Source organism: Ambystoma mexicanum, chromosome 4q (assembly GCF_040938575.1).
Source record: "Ambystoma mexicanum isolate Mex_15411 chromosome 4q, UKY_AmexF1_1, whole genome shotgun sequence".
In the NCBI taxonomy this organism is placed as follows: Eukaryota; Metazoa; Chordata; class Amphibia; order Caudata; family Ambystomatidae; genus Ambystoma; species Ambystoma mexicanum.
This window is the reverse complement of record NC_090928.1, coordinates 1,045,748,890-1,045,770,737: the sequence shown is the minus strand read 5'-3', so window position 1 is coordinate 1,045,770,737 and position 21,848 is coordinate 1,045,748,890. Positions and strand designations below refer to the sequence as shown.

Below are 21,848 nucleotides of genomic sequence, written 5' to 3'. Positions count from 1 at the left end.
CGCCCTGGCTGACCTGCTTTTGCGGCACTAAATCAATTCCCCCGCCCCTAAGCCTGTCATCAGCAGACTCGTACCGCCCATTTCCCAACGCCAAAGCACGTCTCGTGTCAACATTTGCTGCGCTTCAGCTAATGACGTGTCGCCATGGAAATGGCAGGACGCCTCTTTCCTCAAGTATAAACAGACCGTTTCACAACACACAGCAGCAGATTTTCAATTCCATTCCTCTCTCTGTGTTACTTTGAGTATTCTGTGACTCGTTTCAGTGCTCTGGTCAGCTACCTTCGCCGCTTGTAGCCCGTGTGAACAGATAGCAGTACCACCGCTATAAATTATTTTAGTTTGTTTAACACACAATGACTACAATAATGCCCTACATGTACGAGCCCGAGTATACCGAGGAGGAACTACTGGAAAGGGAAGCACGCGAAATCGATGGGGATTTGGACGGCAGTTGGCAGGATGAATCAACAGATGAAGAGCCTGGGCCTAGTCGAATGGACGGCGTCTCCACCTGGTGCACATGCAATCGGTGAGAGCTAATGCCAACTGAGGACGAGAACTGCTGCTGCCGAGAAAACTCGGGATGCCTGGCCTACATTTCGGAAGGCGAGCCACGACCGCAATGCATCACCGAGCTGCCAGACTTCAGGCTTCAGGGCAGCCTGCCTCACACGGGCCGTGTTGAGAATAATGATGGTGCTTATGCACGAACCTCGCGCAACTGTTCGTCCTCGTAATCCGAGTAACGAGTAAGTATACTCTGCTTGTCATGCCACTCCTATTTCATGTTCTTCTACTATATCCAAAATTACATCTACATATCATTGTAACGCATGTAAGTCGTTCAATAGTGTGCATTGTCTAGATGGCATTTGTCCGTGTAAAATGCCATTAGTTACAAGAATTGTCATTGACAGCAAACATTTATTAAACTTATCTTGGTCATTTAAAAACAGTTTGTTTCATTCCTTTTCACAGGTGGTACAGGCTGGTGGCCTATCGTTCCTTTACATGGTGGCTTCACGGGAGGCTTGGACACCGCGTTCGAAGAGTGATACCCGCCTGTGCCGTTCGTGCCATTAGAGAAACGTTCCCGAGTGACAGTGGTCAGTACAGGGGATTTTCTCTCGCTGTGCTGCAACCTGACCTGTATAATCTTTAAAGTCTTGTATTTTTGTGTCATGAAAATAAGATACAAAATAAAACACCACATACATTTTAACAACGGTTGTCTCGATTTTTTAAATGAATCAAGTGTGTCTCCATTCAAGGATGGACGTCAGACATCTGTGCTCCGAATGGATGAAGGTCTGGTCGCTTTGAAGCAGGGTGGTCACTATCTATCTAAGCTAACATAACATATTCTCGATAATGCATGCACTAAATAACACTTGTTCAAAGTCTTTCAGTAGGTTATGTCTCTATAAAAGTCACACATATCTATACTAACAATTACCATTGGATTATACAGGCCTTAGGGTCTTGACCACTATAATACACCGGTTGAAGTGTGGGTCTGTGCTCACAAGAATCTCCGGTATGTGGCATTTGTTATTGATAAGCAACGATATAATATCATTGATATAAAGGCGATATACTGTATATTGATATAAAGGCGGTTCGCGCCGGTGGATGCGCGCTGGCATGGGGGGCTGTCAGGGGCGCGAAAGGCCAAGGTGCCAAACTACATGTACACTTCAAAAGGTGTCCCACACCAAGGGGCCATCGGTCACATGGCCTCCTCAGACCCCGTGTCTCCAGCCAGGCCTCCCCTTGAAGCAGGCCGCCCCCCTGCTATCCACATAAGTGTGTCTCCATTCAGCAGTCTTCCTGTGCCTTATCTGCACGCCCCAGGGCCATTCATCCCACCCCCCTGTATCAAAAGCGGTTCGCGCCGGTGGATGCGCGCTGGCATGGGGGGCTGTGACGGGCGCAAACGGCCAAGGTGCCAAACTACATGTACACTTCAAAAGGTATCCCACGCCCAGGGGCCATCGGTCACATGGCCTCCTCAGACCCCGTGTCTCCAGCCAGGCCTCCCCTTGAAGCAGGCCGCCCCCCTAAAACCACGACATACATACGTCATTCATTCACAAACACACCCCTGTTTCTAATACTTTATAAACCACTTGAAATGTCTCATGAGAACATCTTTGTGCTTTGCAAGTCAACTCCTGAACGTGTTACCTGGCAACCACTGAGATCTACGCTAATCTGCTCGTCGTCGTACTATCCGTCAACTTCTGTGACCGCTTAGAGCAAACCCATCAGTGTGCTACCCGTGGCCACCCACCTATTCTCCTGCAACATACTGCTCTGCTTGCTGAATCCAACTGTTTGTTGGTCAAGGTAGGCCATGTATCCTAGTCATATTTCGCAGATTTTTAAATTTCTATCTATTTACGAGTTGAGTACACAATAGTGCTAGGTTCATTGGTCTCATTGCTACTGACTTCAGTTTCCATTGCTATGCTATCAATAGATCTATTTATTTTCATCTGTGTCTATTGTCATCGAATTGCACCCTTCGGGGGTCCAGTCTATAATGTAAGCATGTTTCCTTCTCGTGCAATACAGAACATCCAAGGGATGAGTCACATGTTCAGTTTTTAGTCACATCATTTATACATTTCTGCAATTTATGCAAATACTAAGCCGCACATAATGAACTGGTATAGTTCCTGCGACCAAAACAAACCTTGCATTGATCATTGTATGATTCATTTACTTTTGTATCAAATCTTTATTCTTGAAGATTGTATAATAATGTCGATATTTACTTTTCAGATTTATCAACAATGCCTGCCTGTTCGATTAGCGGTTGCCCTTCGAAGACCCATGCTAAATCTGAAGGCACTACAATGCATGTATTCCCGAAAACTGTTGATCGAATAAGAGAATGGGTCAGACATTGCGGATATCCACTGGATGAGCTGGAAAGTAGAGTCCAACAAGTCTTACAGGACAAGACGGGTGATCGATACTGCATCTGCAGCCGGCACTTGGACATGTACACAACTTCTTGGGTAACAAAGAATAAACTGCGAACGACACGGAAATTGCGCGAAAACGCTATTCCCACTCTATTCGTCCACATTCCGCCACCGGTGAGTCAAGTGTCCGGATTTAGCTTTAGGCCTTGCTGTAGTGTGTAGGTAGCCAAGTGGATTAATTGATATTATAGGTGTTCTATCCCTTGTAATAATTTCGATATTGATATGAGTGTATAGTTTTTTGAATAATGACATTTATCAATATATTCTTTTTCATTAATTGACCTTTACAACTTCTTGACTATCCCTTCAATCTGAAGCAAGAACATTCTACATCCTTGATGTGGTCGCAGTTATCAACCACTTCTAGCGCGTATCAGGTAATCTTACTAGGCTAATCCGCTACATACTTGTTTTATGCATGTCAGGTAATAGTTTTATTCTATCATGTAATTACTTTACCGAATGTTTGGTTACTGCTTTCCAATTGATATACACCTTAGTTATCGTCCACTGGTGTTTGTTTTCAGTTCTAATTAGTGTTATCCATACTAATGCAAGTACTGTCTTTCAGGGAGATGCTGAAGCGTCCGCCACATCTACAACATTTCTAGATGTTCTTCAACAGCAGGAGGTATGGATACTGACAGCTCCATCGAGCGTCATCATCAGAGCTGGAATTCTTGTCGTTTGATTGTTCTATGTACTATGTTTCAGGCAGTTGATGGAGCGTCTACCCCTGCACTTGATGCAGCGTCTGACATTCAAGTATACGAATCGCGCAACAGCTTTCGGAAGTGCGCACTACATTTGCAACATCCATAGATATTCTTCATCAGCACGAGGTATGGATAATGACAGCTCCATCATGCGTGATCATATAACGTGATTCCATTTGCTATACTTTCTTCCCAATTAACGCAAGTGCTGTGTTTCAGGGAGACGACGAAGCTTCCACCACAATCACATCTCATTTAGATGATGCAGATGTAAAGGAATCGTTGAAAAGTCGATGAAATGTGATCATATTTAGATTTTCCTTCATTCTTTTGGACAATGCATCATTTGCGGTTATCTCTTTATATCTACCTGTGCGTTCGACCCCAAGTGTGTGTTATGTTTCCAATATTGAAAACCATACTAATCGAAGTACTGTGTTTCAGGGAGACGACGGAGCTTCCACCACAATCACAAAATCTCATTTAGATGATGCAGATGTAAAGGAATCGTTGAAAAAAGTCGATGAAATGTGATCATATTTAGATTTTCCTTGATTCTTTTGGACAATGCATCATTTGCGGTTATCTCTTTATATGTACCTGTGCCGTCGACCCCAAGTGTGTGTTGTGTTTCCAATATTGAAAAGCATACTAATGCAGGTACTGTGTTTCAGGGAGATGCGGATGCCTCTTCTCCAATACAACCATTCATGGCAGTCCATGCAGAGCCAGAGGTATGGATACTGACAGTTCCATCGAAATAGATCATCACTGGTCGAATACTTGTCGTTTGATTGTTGCACACAATGTTTAAATCGTGTTTGGCTATTGAGATGTACCTGTGTGTTCGTCCTCACGTGTGTTTTATGCTAACAATATTTTGATACATAGTAATGAAAGTACTATGTTTCAGGGAGACGATGGAGCTTCATTCCGTGCTGTCTATGCGGATACAGAAAATATAGTCGTTGCAGCGCAAGAGGAAGGCAGCACATGCGGAAACGAATCAGAGCTACAGCGTGCAGATGTTGAAGGTCGAGTCAAAAAAGTTGCAAACAAAAAAAACAAAAAAAGGTTAGTTACAAACAGTTCATAACTTTAAAAAAATGTTTGTGCTGGGGACTATTTTATGTTTTTTTCCAGTCAATTCTACTACACTCCATCTTGTGTTTAAACTGAACATCCCTTTTCCAATCTCTCCTCCAGTTACCCCTGGGTGTCAGAACTATACACACACAGACAGTGAAGCGAATGAGAGATGTGGCTTGCCAGACCGTGTACACTATGGAGGAACTATTAATTGAGGCGAGGCGTGTTCAGGCTCGAGATGCTCATGTCCAATGACCAGAAAATGAATTAACTGTGTTTGGAGACTACAGCAAAGTTGCATTGGACCATAGCTACAGTGCGACCGCACCACCACAAGAAGACGTTATTGAATGTATTGAAGATAGCTCTGAAGTGGTTGCAGATCAATTTACACAATCTACACCCGCCAAAAATTTGCCACCAAAAAACCTGTCAACATTGTTGTGTCTCCCATCAATGTTGAAGTAATAGATGTTGAAATGACAGAGAATGAACCAGCCGCAGCATCCATAGACGCATCAGAACTTGATATCAGCGATATTACTTTCCAATGTGTTGAAATCTCCACAACGTCAAAGGCCGAAACAACGTTGACGCAGGATGACAGACTAATGAAAGAGAGCAAATACATTGTATTCGACAGTTGTTTGATGGAAATTATAAATATGCTGAAATGTGTACATTCCATTAGAGGGAAAGTATGTGGAAAGCCATTGATTAATGTGACTCGTCAAATAAAAGGCAGTAACGTCAAAATAAATGCCGCCTGTAGATTAAATCATAGGTTCTCATGGTCTGCACAACCGATGCTGGGGAAACTGCCAGCAGGCAATCTACTGTGTGCAGCTGCATCACTTTTTAGTGGCTCCAGTTTTAGAAAGTTAGAGGCTTTCTTTCAGTTTGTGGGACTCCATTTCATTTCTAAAGCGCTGTACTACATATACCAACATGATTATCTGTTTCCGGCCATTAGTGATTCTTGGAAAATTGAACAATTGTCTCTAGCAAGTACATTCGAAGGCAAACGATTCAGGCTAGCCGGCGATGGACAGTGCGTCAGCCTTGGATTTTCTGCCAAGTACTGCACCTACCACTTTCAGGACATGGATAGTAAGAAAATTGTGAGTTCGGTGGTCGTGCAGGTAACACAATGTACATCCTCAGTGGCCATGGAGAAACTAGGTTTTATAAAATCAGTGTAATATCTACAATCGAGGGGAATGCACATCGACCTCATAGCCACGGATAGACACGTTTCAATTGCCAAGACAATGAGAGAGCCGTTCCCACATATTAAACATCAATTTGACGTATGGCATCTTGCTAAATCAATAAGAAAATCTCGGCTACAGGGAAAAAAAAAAGGTTTTGAAAGTATTTTGCAGTGGTCACATTCTATCACCAACCATCTTTGGTGGAGCTCAAAAACTTGTGAGGGGTCAGTGGAAATACTACTTGAAAAATGGCGGTCACTGATGCACCACTGTACCAATGTTCACCGCTGGACAGCAAATGAACATTTCCACCAATGTGAACATGGCCCTTTGTCCCCAGAGGAGGCACGGAAGAAGAAGTGGTTGATTCCATCTTCACCGACACACAAAGCCATTGAGAAGATTGTTTTCGATAAAACTCTATCAAGAGATTTGAGAGGACTGACAGAATTCTTTCACACAGGAGATTTGGAGGTGTTCCACAATATGTGCCTAAAGTACAGGCCAAAGCGCTTGCATTTTAGCTTTCGGGGCATGAAACATCGCACTCTACTAGCGGTCTTGGCCCATAACAGCAATGTCGGACGTGAACAATCTAGGACTAGGGGTAAAGGAAGGATGCCTCGCTACACTAAGGTGTTTTCAAAACGAAGTAAGCAATGGGTGATCAAACCAGTCTATGATGAAATGCAGTTCGACTTTGTGAAAGGCCTTATTGTTGCTGTGTTAGAGAAGCACAGATATGGAATTTTGGACATTTCTGTGCAGAGCAGTGATCCATTGCCACCGAACATTGTGACTGTGCCATGCCCACCCGAAGCACAGCTGATTGTGAAATACAAATCCCGGTTTAAATAATTGCAATACGATTGTCTTTTTGTAAATAAATGCTATTGTACAATGTACCTGTAAACCTAACCCCTACCTTCACCATCATGGGTGGCGAACAAGCTGGGTGTCATCTTTGAATTCTCTCTATTCACCTCACATATGTGTATATATATATTTTTCTCATGTCTCATCTCATGTAAATTTAAATGCTGCGCACTGTTAACGGAGGGGAGGCTTGCGTATTGCAAATAATAAAACAAACAATAAATCTCACTTTTAACTCAACTCCTGTGGTACTTTATACTTTCCCTGACCTTCCGCCAAAAATTAAATGTCTCAATTTGGGCTGCAAAGCTCGCAGACAACGGGGACAAAATTGGGGCACTTAGAACGCGCCAGCCAAGCGGGCCGTGGCATTTGGGAGAGAAGCCAGTTCGCATTTGCATATTGAGGCGCACTACATAGACGGATTATAAACTTCAAGTTCTCACAGATGCCTATACTTGTTGTTGGTCTAAACACTAGCTCAGAGTGATTTCAACCTGACCTTGTGATATTCCTTGTCCCATAGCTTTGCCCATCAATGGGCCATGAGGGGTCCGTCTGGGGACTTCCAATTTTGGGCCAGCACCGTTTTCCTGGCTAGCAGGCATTGGGTCAGCAGTTTCGCCCTGTTCCCAGAGCGTGGGTAGACGGCGGGGATCGGGACTCCCAACAGGACTGGTTCTGGTTCCAGCGGGATCGTTGTCCCGGTGATTTGTGTGATGGTTCCCAGACATAGTTTCCAGAATTGCTGAATTTTCGGACACATCCACCACATGTGGAAGAAGGAGCCTGGGTGGCCACAGCCTCTCCAACAAGCATAGTCTACCTGGGGGTTCATGTGATGGAGTCTAAGGGGCGGGTAATACCACTGTAGCATTATTTTGTATGCACATTCCCTGTTGGTGACGCAGCTGGAAGAGGCGTGTGCTCGGGTCCAGATGTCTACCCAGGTCTGGTCCTCCATCGGGTGTCCCAGGTCGGCCTCCCATTGGGCCATGCAGCGGGTTCTTGTTATCAGGAAGTCGCCCAGGAAGCACCTATATAGGGTAGATACCCTGCCTCGAGTCGGGGGGTCCTTGAGTGTTAGCTCCAGAGTGGTGAGAGGTCGAGTTGCCGCCTGTCGAGTTTGGGCGTGCGAGCTACAGTGACGCAATTGTATATAAGTATATCTGTCTCTTTCCTGGAGCTGGAACTTTTCTTTACATTGTTCAAATGTGAGGGGCCTCTCTCCCGCATATAGCTGATCTATGGTCTCCAGGCCGCCGCTTATCCAATTTCGGAAGTTGCGAGGGTTCCATCCAGGCACAAAAGCTGGGTTAAAGAAGATCAGGGATTGTGGGCTCAGACCCCTCAGGACGCCCTTTCGTCTTAGCGCCCAGTCCCAGCAGCTTAGGGTATGTTTGGTTGCTAGAAGAAGGTCTCCTTAGTGAGTTCTGAGGGAGGGTGGGATGTGTGGCAGGAATCGCAGGGGTAGGAGGTTCATCTTGCAAGCTGTTATGCGCCCCATTATTGAGATCTCCTGGGTCGCCCAACGCTTCAGATCTCCCTCTAGTTCTTTGAACAGCCGGGGAAAGTTGGCTTTGTATGTGTCTTTTGGGTTTGCCGGGATGTAAACTCCCAGGTAGGGGAGTGCCCTTTTTTTTCCACGCAATTGGGCACATCTTGGCCAGTGTCTCTCTTTCTTCCGGGGGTAGGCCGATGCTTGAGGCTGTCGACTTGGTAAAGTTTACTGAAAAGCCGGACATCTCTCCATGGTATTACCCAAATTGTTCGTTTACAATTGTTCGAATGAACAATTGACCTTTTCACAATTGACCGATATATATATATATATATATATATATATATATATATATTGTGGGGGTTGTGGGGGGTTTCCCCCCACATATATGGTACAATTGACCTTCACAATTCGGTCAATTGTGAAAAGGTCAATTGTCATTCGAGCAGTTGTAAAACAAACAATTCGTATACAACCCTCTCCATAGCTGGCTATTTCTATTAGGGCGTGTTTCAGGGATGAATGAGCCTCCGAAATCGTGAGCAGGACATCATTGGCGTATAGAGCGATTTTGTGTTGCGATGGGCCGACCTGCGGGCCTTTGATTTGGTTGTTTAGCCTAATTCTTTGGGCAAAGGGCTCCATCGTGAGTGTGAAAAGCAGGGGTGACAGGAGGCAGCCTTGTCTAGTTCCACAGGACAGGGGGATTGGGGCTGAGATAGATCCATTAATCCTCAGGAGAGTCTTTGGTCCTTCGTAGTTAGCCAATACCATCGTCTGGAATGCTGTCCCAAAGCCAAAGGCCCCGAGGGTGTGTCTCATGAATGACCAGTCCACCCTGTCGAATGCCTTGGCAGCATCTAGGGCCATTAAGACTAGTTTCTGGGAGTTTCGTGCTGCGAGGTCCACTAGGTTTAAGGTTCTCCGGATATTATCTCCTGCTGTTCGGTGTAGGATGAAGCCCGCCTGGTCTGGCTGGATGATCTCTGGTAGGACGTGGCCCAGGCGATTCGCCAAAATTTTAGAGTATAGGTTTGCATCTATATTCAACAGTGCTATCGGTCTGTATGAGGCCAGGTCTCTCGGATCTTTCCCTGGTTTGGGCAGGAGAATGGTGGTGGATTCCTACATCGAGGGGGTAACCAATCCCGTCTCGCTGAAGGAATTAAAGAGTGTTACCAAGGGGGGAACCAGCTGGGGTATAAATACCTTGTAGAACCTGGCCGTGAATACATCCGGGCCCGGCGCTCGAGTTTTGAGTGACTTGATAGCTTCCTCGATCTCTTCCCCGTGATCCGTGCCTCCAGCTTCTCTTTCGCTGTGTCGGAGAGGCGGGGCAGCGCCGCACTTTGTAGATATTCCCTTTGTTTCGTCTGGTCTTGTGGGGTACCTGTCATAACCTGGGTCCAGTGGTCCACCGCCAGTTGCTGTTTTTTGTGTTCTGAGTATTGAATGACTCCTTGGGAGTCGCGCAGCCCAGAGATCGTATTAATTTGTTTTAGTTTGGCCAGTTTGGCTACCAGGATTTTATTTGCCTTGTTGTTCTTCGCATAATATGATTGTTTAGCTTTAGCCATGAGTATTGCGGTTTGCTCTGCATAGTGAGCTTCCAATTTTTTCCTGGCTGTGCATATGGCTCGTTGTGTCCTGGGAGACCAGCCTTTTTTCTTGTGGGCTTCCTCTGCTGCTCCCAGTTCTTCCTCTAGGGCTATCTGGATCTGCCACCTGGATCGGTGATAGGCCGCTCCTTGTGCAATCAGGGCGCCTCTGATCACTGCTTTCATGTCGTCCCAGTTATTTGCAACGGAGGTATCTGAGGTTGGATTCTCTTCGAAGAAGTTCTTGATCGCAGTTGCGATCTTGTCCCTTGTTGACATGTCATTGAGGATTGGGCCATATAGCGACCATCTGCGTGGAGCGTTGAGTCTGGGATTTTGTGCCCGGATCTCCAGGATTACTGGGGCTTGGTCGGGTAGGGCTCTTGTGCCGATGGATACCTCCTTGACGAAGGCGAGCATTTGAGGGGAAGCCAGGAGGATGTCGATCCTCGAGAAAGTTTGGTGGACATAAGAGTAAAAGGAAGTCTTTTTCGGTGGGTGAAGCACCCGCCATGTGTCTACCACGTCCAGGGATCTGAACAGATATGTAGGAGGCTTAGCGCCTGGGTGAAGTCGCTCGGAGTCAGGGGGTGAGATCTGTCCCTCGTAGGGTCTGGTACTCCGTTAAAGTCCCCTCCGATTATTGTTTGCCCCTCTACAAAGCTTGAGAGGGAGGTGCCCAATGAATCGTAAAATTTCGGTTGTCCAGTGTTGGGGGCATACACTGAGACGAAGGTGTATAGGTCTCCTAGCAGGAGGCATTTGACTGCTACGAATCTGCCTTCCAGACAGGTTTTCGTTTCCAGGACCTGGGGGTTTAGGTCCTTCCTGAAGAGGATCGCAGTGCCTCCTTTCTTAGTCCCTCCTGAAGCAAAAAACTGGAGTGGATACAGCCGGGAGCGGAGCCAGGCCACGTCTGCAGGTAGCAGGTGGGTCTCCTGGAGCATGGCCACCGCCGCCTCTTCATCCTGGAGTTTTAGCAGGATTGCTTTCCGTTTGGTAGGAGAGTTCAGCCCATTGACGTTTAGGGAGAGGAGTCTTAGGGTTTGGTGATCCGAGGTCGGGTCCCTCTCAGTCATTTGGCCCGAGAGGGGGGTGGGGGGAGGGGGAGTTAGTTGAAAGCGGGTGGGTCAGTCACCATTGTTGGTGTGCGCTAAGAGTGTGTCATCCTGCACTTGGAGTTTTAACACGTGCCCACAACGGGAGGCCGTAACTTTAACTAGCGGGTGGCCCAACATTGTGTGTGTGGACGCACCCTTGGCCAACTGGGCCATCTTGAGAATTGAAGTGTTGTGCAACGTGGGTTTCCAGGAAATCGGTGTTGCAACTTTCCTTGGAATGGGCATGAGCCGTGGATATGTTCCGCCGCCGACCTTGCTGGGGTATCTTCATTTAGCAGTAAGATGGTTACTTGTGCAGCCAGTTCAGGTGGTCGGGAGGTAGGTGTGATCTGGGTCCCTAGGGCGCAAGCTTGCCCTTAGTTATCTCCTCCTGTTGTTCCATTGTACCTTTGACCATGATGACCGCCTCGGCTTTGGGGAGGGGGGCCGCTCCGGGTCCTCAGTTACCTCTGGGCTTGGCGAGGTCGTCTCCCTGGGTGAGGTTGGATGCATGATTTTGTTTGCGTCCTCTATATGACTAATTCATCGTACCGTGCCTTTGTAGGAGAATGACAAGGCCGTTGGGAATAGCCATCTATAACGCGCCTGTTGGTCCTGGAGAAAGAGTGCCAGAGGTCGGAGAGCTCTTCTTTTTTGGAGGGTAAGCATGGAGAGATCTTGGTAGATCTGAAGCGGAGTGCCCTGAAAAGAGATTTTGTCCCTAGTGCGGCTGATGGCTGAGATGGCCTCTTTAGTAGTGAAGAAATGGACCCTGGTAATGACATCTGGGGGGAGGTCCGAGTCCACTCCCCGGCGCGGGTGCAGTCTGTGGGTGCGGTCCAGGAGAAGCTGGGAATGGTCCAGCTCCGGGAGCAAGGCCTGGAAGAAGTTCCCTACGTATTCCGTCAGGTTTATATCGGGAATCGAGGATGGAACGCCTCGGATCCGGAGATTGTTGCGACACGCTCTATTTTCGAGGTCCTCTTGTTTGAACTCCAGGATCTCATTCTTGTCTTGTAGGGCTCTAATAGCGGGCTTGGCTTCCCCCAATGTGGCTCTGTGATTTTGCGAGCGATCTTCAATCTCATCCAGTCTCTGCTCCACCTCAGTCACCCTTAGGTCAGTCTGTTCTACTTTGGTGGCGAGTTCTGACAGGCAGGAGCGAAGTTCAGTCTTGATATCTGCAATGAAAGCCACAAGGTCTTTTTTGGTAGCAAGGGCTTCACTCTCTTCTTGGTGTTTCTGTGGGGTAATTTTAGGAGGGTCCCGTTTCTTCACCTTGTCTGATGTTGTGAACATAGTGGCAATGTCTGAGTTTTTACTGGCTTTCGTTAGTTTAGACATGATAGCGGTGCAGGGCGCCCACGCCAGGAAGGATTGGTGGAAGAAGACTTGTGGAGGAACAATCACAGCCAGAACTCTGATGAAGTGGCTTTTGCGGATCTGAGCGCGTTATTGGGCTGGGCAGTGGAGTACCTCCAAAGGTCACCCTCGTGACGCTTCTCCTGCGTTGGGGAAAGGGCTGGGGCCCAGCTTTGTTAACCGGAGTTGGACCGAGTTGCCGAGTGGTAATGTGGGCCGGGGCACCCCAGGATGCTTTCGGGGGATGAGAGGTCTTGTAGCGTTGGACCTCGGCTGGTAGGGACCTTCGTCTGCTATGTTGGTTGGAGCAAGCGTGGATTTGTTGTAGGCGCGATTTACTTTTCAGGTGAAGAGGGGGACCTAACCAGTGCTGAGTCAAAATGGCGCCAGCAGTGTATATCCTTTACCTGGGTGGTGCCTCAATGCCGCCTGCGAACCAAAGGGGGAGACCTCCGGTGGTGATGGGGCCAGCTTCAGGGCAGTTGCTAACAATCTGCTGCGTTGGGGAAGGTGGCAATGTTGGTAATTAGTGGCCGTGAGGCCCGTGCCTGGACTGCCACTGGCCGATCCTATAGATGGGGCAAGTCCTTGTGGATCTGTTGGCAGTTTATGGGAGTGGGGCCAATGTTGAGCCCTCAGTAGCAGTGTACAGCAGTGCGGAGGAGGTCCAGGCCGGTGTTTCCAGGCTGTGGAGGATGGTTGGCCTGGAGGGGGCTCTGCACTGGTACCTCCTTGGGATATCCTCTGTTGTCGGTGTCTCAGGCCGCAGCCCGTTCGCGTGTTGAAGTTGGGCAGGGGGTCCCCACTGTGCCCCGTGCTCGCGGAGTTGTTTCGCCTCTGGGTTTGGTGTTGGGGGTCATTCACGCGACCTTCCTTGAAGCGTGGTGGAGGGACCCCCACCCCGCGTTGTTCGTTGCGGCTGTCCGTCGGCAGTGAGGGAAGCCCAGCCCGACCCAGCTGTACTTGCCGTTTCTCTTCTTCCGGGTAGTAGTTTCCCTCGCGCCGCCTGCTCCCGTTCGAGTTGTAAGAGCGGGGGGATCCCGGCTGTTGTCTCACCGCCGCTCCAGCCGTTGCATCATACGCTCGGGGGCCAATGCAGGTTCTCCTGTTCAGTGCGCCGTCCGCCTCTTCCCCGTCCTGGGCCACCCTCCGAGGCTGGGACAGGAGGCGCTCACACAATGCAGGGTGCTAGACCGCCTCTCTTCTCTGGGCTCACAGGTCTTCTTGCATGACTATCACAGTGGGGTCCGCCTCCCCTTCCTAGGATCCTTCGCGTCCGCCATCTTGGTTTTTGGCCCGGCACTGGATGCTGGTCTTCGCGTGGCGAATTCGGGCATAACGCTCCAGCGTTAGCCTCTGGATTTTGGCCCACTTATGCTCTGGAGGTTCTGATCACCTTAGCTGGTGTTGGTGGCCTAATTACAACACAGGAATCACATCATTTTTACGGCGGCGGCGGGCCATCCACGGGCGGCTTTAGAGGAGCAACCACATCGATGGCGCTCCAAGCCACGCCCCCCGTAGCAGATTTTTTTATATTCCTCCTCCCAAGTGGACAAATCTGTATTAGGCCCTTGCTTTGGATTGTTGAGAGTAGGGTTGTACCTGCCTCTGCATATGTACCTTGGTGTAGTTTTGGCTGAATTTAAGTAAAGGTCAGTCTTAATCTGGAGGCCCCCTTTGTATGTGTACTACCTTTACTCTTCTCTGACTATGCATGTAGCAAGCACTGTGTGTTTAGGTTTTGTGCCATTTTATCAGCGCCATGGGCACTCAACGTCTACGCCCGATCGGTCTCCGATCATCTCTGAGTCGATCTATCCTGATTTTTTGGGGCATTGCTATTAGAGCAGGTGTGGTTTTCGGGCCTTGTCCATTGTATGGACTAGATGGATTTAGCGTCCCGTGCTCGCCAGGTGCATTCCCCAAAGACTGGCTTGACCCAGATGTTTGCAGCGCTGGGCCGACTGCAAGGTTTTCCATTTTGGCCTTGGTAACTTCTTTTGAGGTGTAAGTCAAGCCCTGCACAGACACAGTCTGCACAGCATAAGCCGCCCAGAACTGGAGTGCCCTCTTTTTGTTTAAAGTGCTTACACGCTGGGCACTTGTCTCCAGCATGGTGCTTTGAGGGCAGTTAGTACACACTGTATGTATATCCTTCCAAGGAACTTAGTCTACACTCTGGGCACAATTTAAATGACTTTCTCCATGAGGACGCTTAAAGTCGAGGGCTGTGTGAAATTAAAGTGTGTGTGGAATTAGAGTCATTTCATTTTAATGCGATGGGGAAAATATGGTATTGTATCCCTCCCCACTCTCTCCCTACTGTATGCCTTTATGGCAGGTGTTCTCCATTAATCGACATGAGCGTGGAGACTCGATGTCTGCTTATTCGAGTCCAAACAAATTTGATGTTTTCTTTTGTCAAACAAAGCAAGCGGTCATATAGCATTGAGTCAAATAGTTATTCTTCACTCCACTCGCATGCAACCGACCGATAGTGGAAACAAAATCTGAGGACGTGGACAAGTGGGAGATCATGGATACCAGCAAACGTAGAATAGGGATAGTGTGACATGAATACCCTTGTCAATACCCTTTACGTTTTCAAAGGAAACATGTAATGCTCTGGACCAACCACTAGATGGCCAACTAAGCAAAGCATGCAAATCTAAGCAGATTCAAAGTCCTCAGAAATATACATCTCTCTCTATATATGACAATGCATTACTTACCGTAAAAGCATTTCTGATGGTTGTATCTGCTTAGATTCACATGCTGTGCATAGGTCCGACATCCAGTGGTCACTGCGGAGTATTGCATTTTGTTTTTCGTAGTCGAAAAGGGGACGTTGACAAGGCGTGTCTGTAACACTATCCCTATAGTGACGTGCGTCGTACCCACAATCCCTCACGCGTCGAGGTCCCTCTGTTTGTATTTTTCTGCCCTGAGGGAGCCTTCTAGACGTGAGTGAGTACAGAAAAGAGAGAAATATAGGAAAGGATGTCTATGTCCCTTCCATCCGAGCGGGGAGGAAGGGCGGGCGCATGTGAATCTAAGCAGATACAACCATCAGAAATGCTTTTATGGTAAGTAATGCATTGTCTTCTGATGTTTGTTAATCTGCTTAGAATCACATGCTGTGCATAGACTAGCGAGCAGTACCCGGAGTTGGCGGTGGGTTATGATAAGGAACAGTAGAGAAAAGATGTCTTAATACTGCCTGTCCCACCTGGGAGTCAGATCTAGAGTGTGCATCTAGACAGTAGTGTTTTGTAAAGGTGTGCACAGAACTCCAGGTATCCGCTTTGCAGATGGACTCAAGGGGAACATTTGCAATGAATGCTATGGAAGCCCCAGTGCCTCGAGTGGAATGTGCTCTTGGCTTGAAGGGTAGTTCTCTCTTAGCAAGAGTGTAACAGAGAGTGATGCATTGTACAATCTATCTAGATATAGTGGACTTAGAAACTGCATCTCCTTCTCTTCCTGCTGCCACCGAGACAAAGAACTGATTAGTCTTTCTCAATGTTCTGGTTCTTTCCATGTAGAACATGACAGCTCTGCGTACATCTAGTGTATGCAGACTTTTTTCTCCCAAGCTGAAAGGGTTTTGAAAGAACGTTGGTAGTTCTATAGACTGGTTTACATGAAATTTCGAGATGAATTTTGGTGCAAACCTTGGGTGTGTGCGTAGAACCACCTTATCCTTGTGAACTGTTACGAAGGGGTCTAGTACAGAAAGAGCCTGTAGTTCACTTACTCTCCTAATGGAGGTGATAGCTATTAGGAAAGCAGTCTTAAGAGTGAGGTATTTAAGAGTTGCCTTGTGCATGGGTTCGAAAGGGGTGCCCATGAGTCTAGAAAGTACCATGTTTAAGTCCCATCCGGGAGCTGGGTTAGCTATCGGAGGGTGTATTCTCTTTACCCCCTCCATGAAGGCCTTGATAACTGGTATCTTCCACCACGACACTAAGTTGGGAAGTGGTGTATGCAGAAAGTGCCGCTAGGTGGACTTTAATGGAATTAAACACTAGACATGAATCCAGTAAATGGGTCAAGTACAGAATAATGTTAGTGGCAGAGCAGTCAACCGGGTTGATGTTCTTACCTCTACACCAGATGACAAATCTTTTCCACTTGCTAGAATAGCAGTGGCGAGTATTAGGTTTTCTGGCTTCCCTGAGGATGTCCATACATCTCTGTGGGAGATGTAAATGTCCAAATTCTATGATCTCAGGAGCCAGGCTGCTAAGTTCATGGTCTGAGGGCATGGATGCAGTGTCCTGCCCTTGTCTTGTGACAGCATGTTGTACGGGCAGGGAAGTTTCATTGGGGGGGATAGGGACATCTCCATCAAGTGAGCGAATCATGGCTGCCGGGCCCACATTGGGGCCACTAGTATCATGGTAACCTGCTCCTGCACTTTGTTGAGGAGGGGAGTCGGGGGAAAGGTGTAAACAAATTTCCCTGACCATTGAATCGACAGACCGTTCCCCTTGGACTGGTTCTGGGGGTACCTGGAGGCGTAACTTTGGCATTGTGAGTTCTCCAGGGTTGCGAACAGGTCTATTTCCGGGAATCCCCATTGCGTGAAGACGTCTAAAACGATGTCTTCGTGCAATTGCCATTCGTACTCTTTGGGCAGGGGGAAGTCTCTGCTGAGTTTGTCTGCTAGCAGATTGAGTTCCCCTGGTACATGTTGTGATAGTAGGAACATGTGTTTGAGAGCCCACTTCCATATATTCTGGGACAGCTTGGACAGTCCTGGAGAGTGAGTGCCCCCTTGCTTGTTGAGGTAGTACATGGCTGTGGTGCTGTCTGTGAGGACCATCACTGTCTTTCCTTGTAAGTGTTCCTGAAAGGCTTTCAGTGCTTTGAACACCGCTAGTAGTTCCAGCAGGTTTATATGCTTGGATGCTAAGCTCGGAGTCCACACTCCGTGAGCAGTCTGATGGGATAGGTGAGCCCCCCATCCTGTAAGGGATGCGTCTGTGGTTAGAGTGGCTTCCACTGCGGGTGTGGCAAAAGTTTTCCCTAATAACAGGTTTTCCTTTGTCCACCACCGTAGCGAGAGAACCAAGGCCTGCGAGACCACCACTAGATCGTCCCATTGTCCGCTGGCCTGACACCACTGGCTGTAAAGCCACTCTTGCATTGGGCGCATGCGCAAGCGCGCGAGAGGTACCAAATAAATACATGACGCCATCATCCCTAGCAAGCGCATTGCTTTGCGTACCGTCACCTCTCGACCTGCCACATAATAGGGGATCTGAAACAGCATGTTTTGGACCCTCTCGTTGGAGGGGAAGACGAGGCCGTCCTTTGTTCGAATTAGAGCCCCTAGAATTGTTTGATTTGGCTGGGGTCTAAGCTGGACTTCTTTTCGTTGATGGAGAAGCCCAGTTGGGACAAAAGGTCTACGGTCTTTTGGGTATTGGAGAAGCATGTTTCATAAGAATCCCCTGTTATGAGCCAGTCGTCGAGGTAAGGGTATACCGGGATGGATAACCTGCGCAGGTAGGCCGCTGCCACTGCCAGTACTTTCGTGAATACCCTTGGTGCAGATGCTATCCCGAAGGGTAGTACTCTGAACTGGTAGTGTTTGTTCTCTATCTTGAACCTGAGGTATTTTCTGTGCGCTGGCAACATTAAAATATGAAAGTATGCATCTTTCATGTCTAATGTTGTCATGTAATCCCCTTGTGATAACAGTGGGATTACTTCCTGCAAGGTCACCATACGAAACTTTTGGGGTTTGACAAACCTGTTCGCTGGGCGCAGATCTAATACAGGGCGCATGGTTAAATCCTTTTTGGGTACAAGGAAGTACACTGAGTAAATACCTTCTGTTACCTGAGATAGGGTGACAGCCTCTATAGCTTCTTTTTTCAGTAGCTCTTCTACTTCTTGAAGAAGAATAGTGAGGTGTTCCGGTGTCATGCGTCGGTTCCGTGGGGGTCTGTATTTCGGGGAACCGTTGAATTCGATGCAGTATCCGTGGGCTATGGTGGATAATACCCAGCGGTCTGACGTTATTCCCTCCCATGCTGAAAGGAACGATGTTAGCCGGCCCCGGACCAGTGATGCATGGGAGGGGATCCGAATCTTCGGGTCATTTGTTGGTATTAGGCGTGGGACCTTTGGGGCTGGAGCCGCGACCTCTTCCTTTGCCACGACGTTGGCCTCTTTGACTGAACTGGGTGCTTTGGTTAGAGGGCCAGTTGGTAGCAGAGTAAAATTGCTGTTGGCTTTGCTGCTGGCGTTGGCCACGAAAGGAGCGTCTATTGCCATAGCTGCGTCTGTTAGGTGGCCTAGAAATTTGGTCAAGAGTCTTGATGGTATCAAACTCTTTCTTTGCATGTTCTAGGGCCTCATCAACTGCTTTCCCAAACAGATGTGTTTGTTCTATGGGCTTATTTATCAGGGAAGCCTGGGTTTCCGGCTTAAATCCCGAATTGCGCAGCCAGACATGGCGTTTGAGAAGAATTCCCTGAACCAGGGAACGGCCAGCCGTCTCTGTGGCATCTAAGGAGTTCTTTACGATGCCCTGGTTTACAAGAGTTCCCTCTGAGATTATAGCTAGCAGGCGTGAACGCAGGGGTTCTGGTGCGTCCTCTGCTTCGCTGCGCAGCTTGCTCCACTGTGCATCTGCGTAGCTAGCTAGTAGGGAATTGTTATTTGCAATCCTAGTTGAGAAGGCGGCGGAGGTCGTGATTCTCTTCCCAAGTGCAAGAGCTTCTTGCCCTCTTTGTCAGGTGGTGCCTCACTAGTGGATAGTGGTACCCCCGCTCTTTTTCTTGTATTAGTAACTACAAGTGAGTCCGGAATAGAATGTCCCCTGATGTACAAAGGGTCAGAGGACGAAGGGCTGAAGAGCTTTTCTATCCGAGGGTTGACCCCTCTGACTAAGGGAAAGGGAAGGAGTTATTCTTCTCCGTATAGAAGCCAGGAGCGGAATAGACTGACTAACCAGGGCTTTTTCTTTAATAACTTTTTCTACAAAGTCTATGTCCGGAAGAGTCTCCCCTGTGTCTATTTCAAAATGCGCTGCTGCCTTGCGCAATAGTGCATTAAGTGAAGGCTGGTCATCTATGGGGGAGGTGTTTCCAATAGGTGAGTCCTTGGGAGGAGAAGGGTGAAAGACATCCGGGTCTGAGTGCACTGATGGGGATTGCCAAGGCTGCACTGATGGGGATTGCCAGGGCTGTGAGGTAGCTGTATCTTCTTCAAAAGCTCCTGCACTAGTGTAAGGGTCTTCTTCAAACTCCTCTTCCTCATGTTCTTCCTCTCTACCCAAACACTCCTCATCTTCCTGGAGGTATTGCTCCTCTTCAGTGAGGTCATATGCGTCTGTAGAAGGGGGAAACAGCCTAGGAATCTTGACCCTAGGGTCATCCTGGGTCCATTCTCTTGGTCTTTTGGGTGTGGGTGGGTTTTGGCTACCCAAAAACCTTTCCATTTTCTCCATACAAGAATGGAGTCTTTCAAGGGTCTCATGGGGAACCCCTGAATAGTCTAGAGGGGGGAAATCAGTGTTTTCACCTTCCAAACGCTTAGAACGCTCCCACAACGTCGAAGAAAGGTTTCTGTCGCCCTCAGAAAAGCCCTCCGGTAGTTCAGAAGGGCCCTTAGATGAAGGGGGCAGTTCCTGGCTACTCTTGTGCTTTTTCAGCGTTTCTATATCTTTTGGTGCAGTATTCGACATCCGTTTCGTCGTCCGCTTACGTTTGTCTTCGGAAACAATTCTCGCCAGGCTCTCGACAACGAGTTCGTCAGTAGAGGGTTCTGGAGTCGACGTTGCCTGCGTTACGCGTTGTTTCTCGACGGCCGCTCTATGGAGCGTTACGTCAGATGTTTTTGAGGTAGCCCCCGTGTTAGATGAAAGCCCAATCGCTGGTCGCGGCTGCGTTTGCGGGTGGGGCTTGAGACCCTTACGGTCTGAGGTAGACGCCGGAGTGCCCTGCGTCCCCTTCGGCGCTGATGGATCCTTCGTCCTTGACGAAGAAGAGCCGTGGGTTGTGTGCTTAGGCCTATTGGGTCTGTGTGTGTCCTTGTCGCCGGGGTGTTCATCCCCATAAGCAGGGCGTGAGCCGAGCCCGTCGGGGCCGGGGACGGACGTCGAGGAGCGCGAGCGCTCCTTCTGGGGGTTAATGACTTCCGTAACGGACGTCGAGTTATCACCCTCCTCGTCACTTTCTGTAACAGCGGCGGCGGGTGAGGAAACTGACTTCGACATAGCGTAGTCCGCCCACCTCTTAACTTTCCGTTCTTTAAGAGTTCTTGGTTTCAAGAGCTTACAGGCCGCGCAGCTGTCCTCTTTATGATCGAGGGGCAAGCAACGATTACAGAGCTTGTGTTTGTCCTTCCAAGTGTATTTGCCCCTACAGCGTGGGCAAAACTTAAAAGGTGTCCTCTCCATAGCTGAGGCAATAAAAACTGGTGATAACAACCCCAAGGGAAAGATAGAGGAGAAAGAAAGACATTCTCGACGAGAAGATAAAAGTTCGAACCCCCACTCTCCCTACTGTATGTTGGCCGGCGAGGCCTGGCCACGTGTTCGGCAGCGCCGAAGGATCTCCTCTGTCTCTTCCCCTCCGTCGAAAACTTGCTCGGCGGAGAAACAGCTTCACAGCTAACGTCGAGGGGAGGGATCTTTAACAATAAGTATAAATTAAGGACCGAGGTCGGTAGTAAGTGTTTTGCAATGTCTCTCTAGGAGCTCCGCGTAAGGCGACCATAAGCTGGGCGGAAAAAAACAATCTGAGGGACCTTGACGCGTGAGGGATTGTGGGTACGACGCACGTCACTATAGGGATAGTGTTACAGACACGCCTTGTCGACGTCCCCTTTTCGACTACGAAAAACAAAATGCAATACTCTGCAGTGACCACTGGATGTCGGACCCATTCTAAGCAGATTAACAAACATCAGAAATATATATATACACACACATAAAACATGTGCAATACTAAACTTCAGAACAGCCCTGTATTGCCACAGTCTCAAAGCAAGTGCTTAAGAACAGTGTCTGGCGCGCAGATCTCACTTTCAAATTACATGAATTCTTTCCCTGCCCCCAGGATCTCCCCCCACTTCCTACACTAACCCCCAGGGCCCCTTCAAAAACCAAACCCCAGACACTCTTTGCTTCATTTATCTCCGGTCCTCTGTGTGAGATGCTAAGATTTTTCATGGATTTATTTGCACTTTGTAAAGTAATATTGAGCTGGTGTGGAGGCATGAATGGACTGTGGCGGTGGGCATACCTCTACCTGGTGCACAGAGATCAACATATTAATATGCTGTACCAAGTTGCCTAATTTGTGTATACACACACACACACACCCACAAATATTTATATCATATAACTATGCCCAACTTAACACACTGTGA

At 48.2% G+C, this 21,848-nt stretch overlaps 1 protein-coding gene across 4 annotated transcripts in view; it reads right to left on the bottom strand.

Moving 5' to 3' along the window:
• MARK1 (microtubule affinity regulating kinase 1) overlaps positions 1–21,848 on the bottom strand; it is a 947,566-nt gene that overhangs the window by 248,855 nt on the left and 676,863 nt on the right. The gene's annotated exons all lie outside the window — the stretch shown is intronic.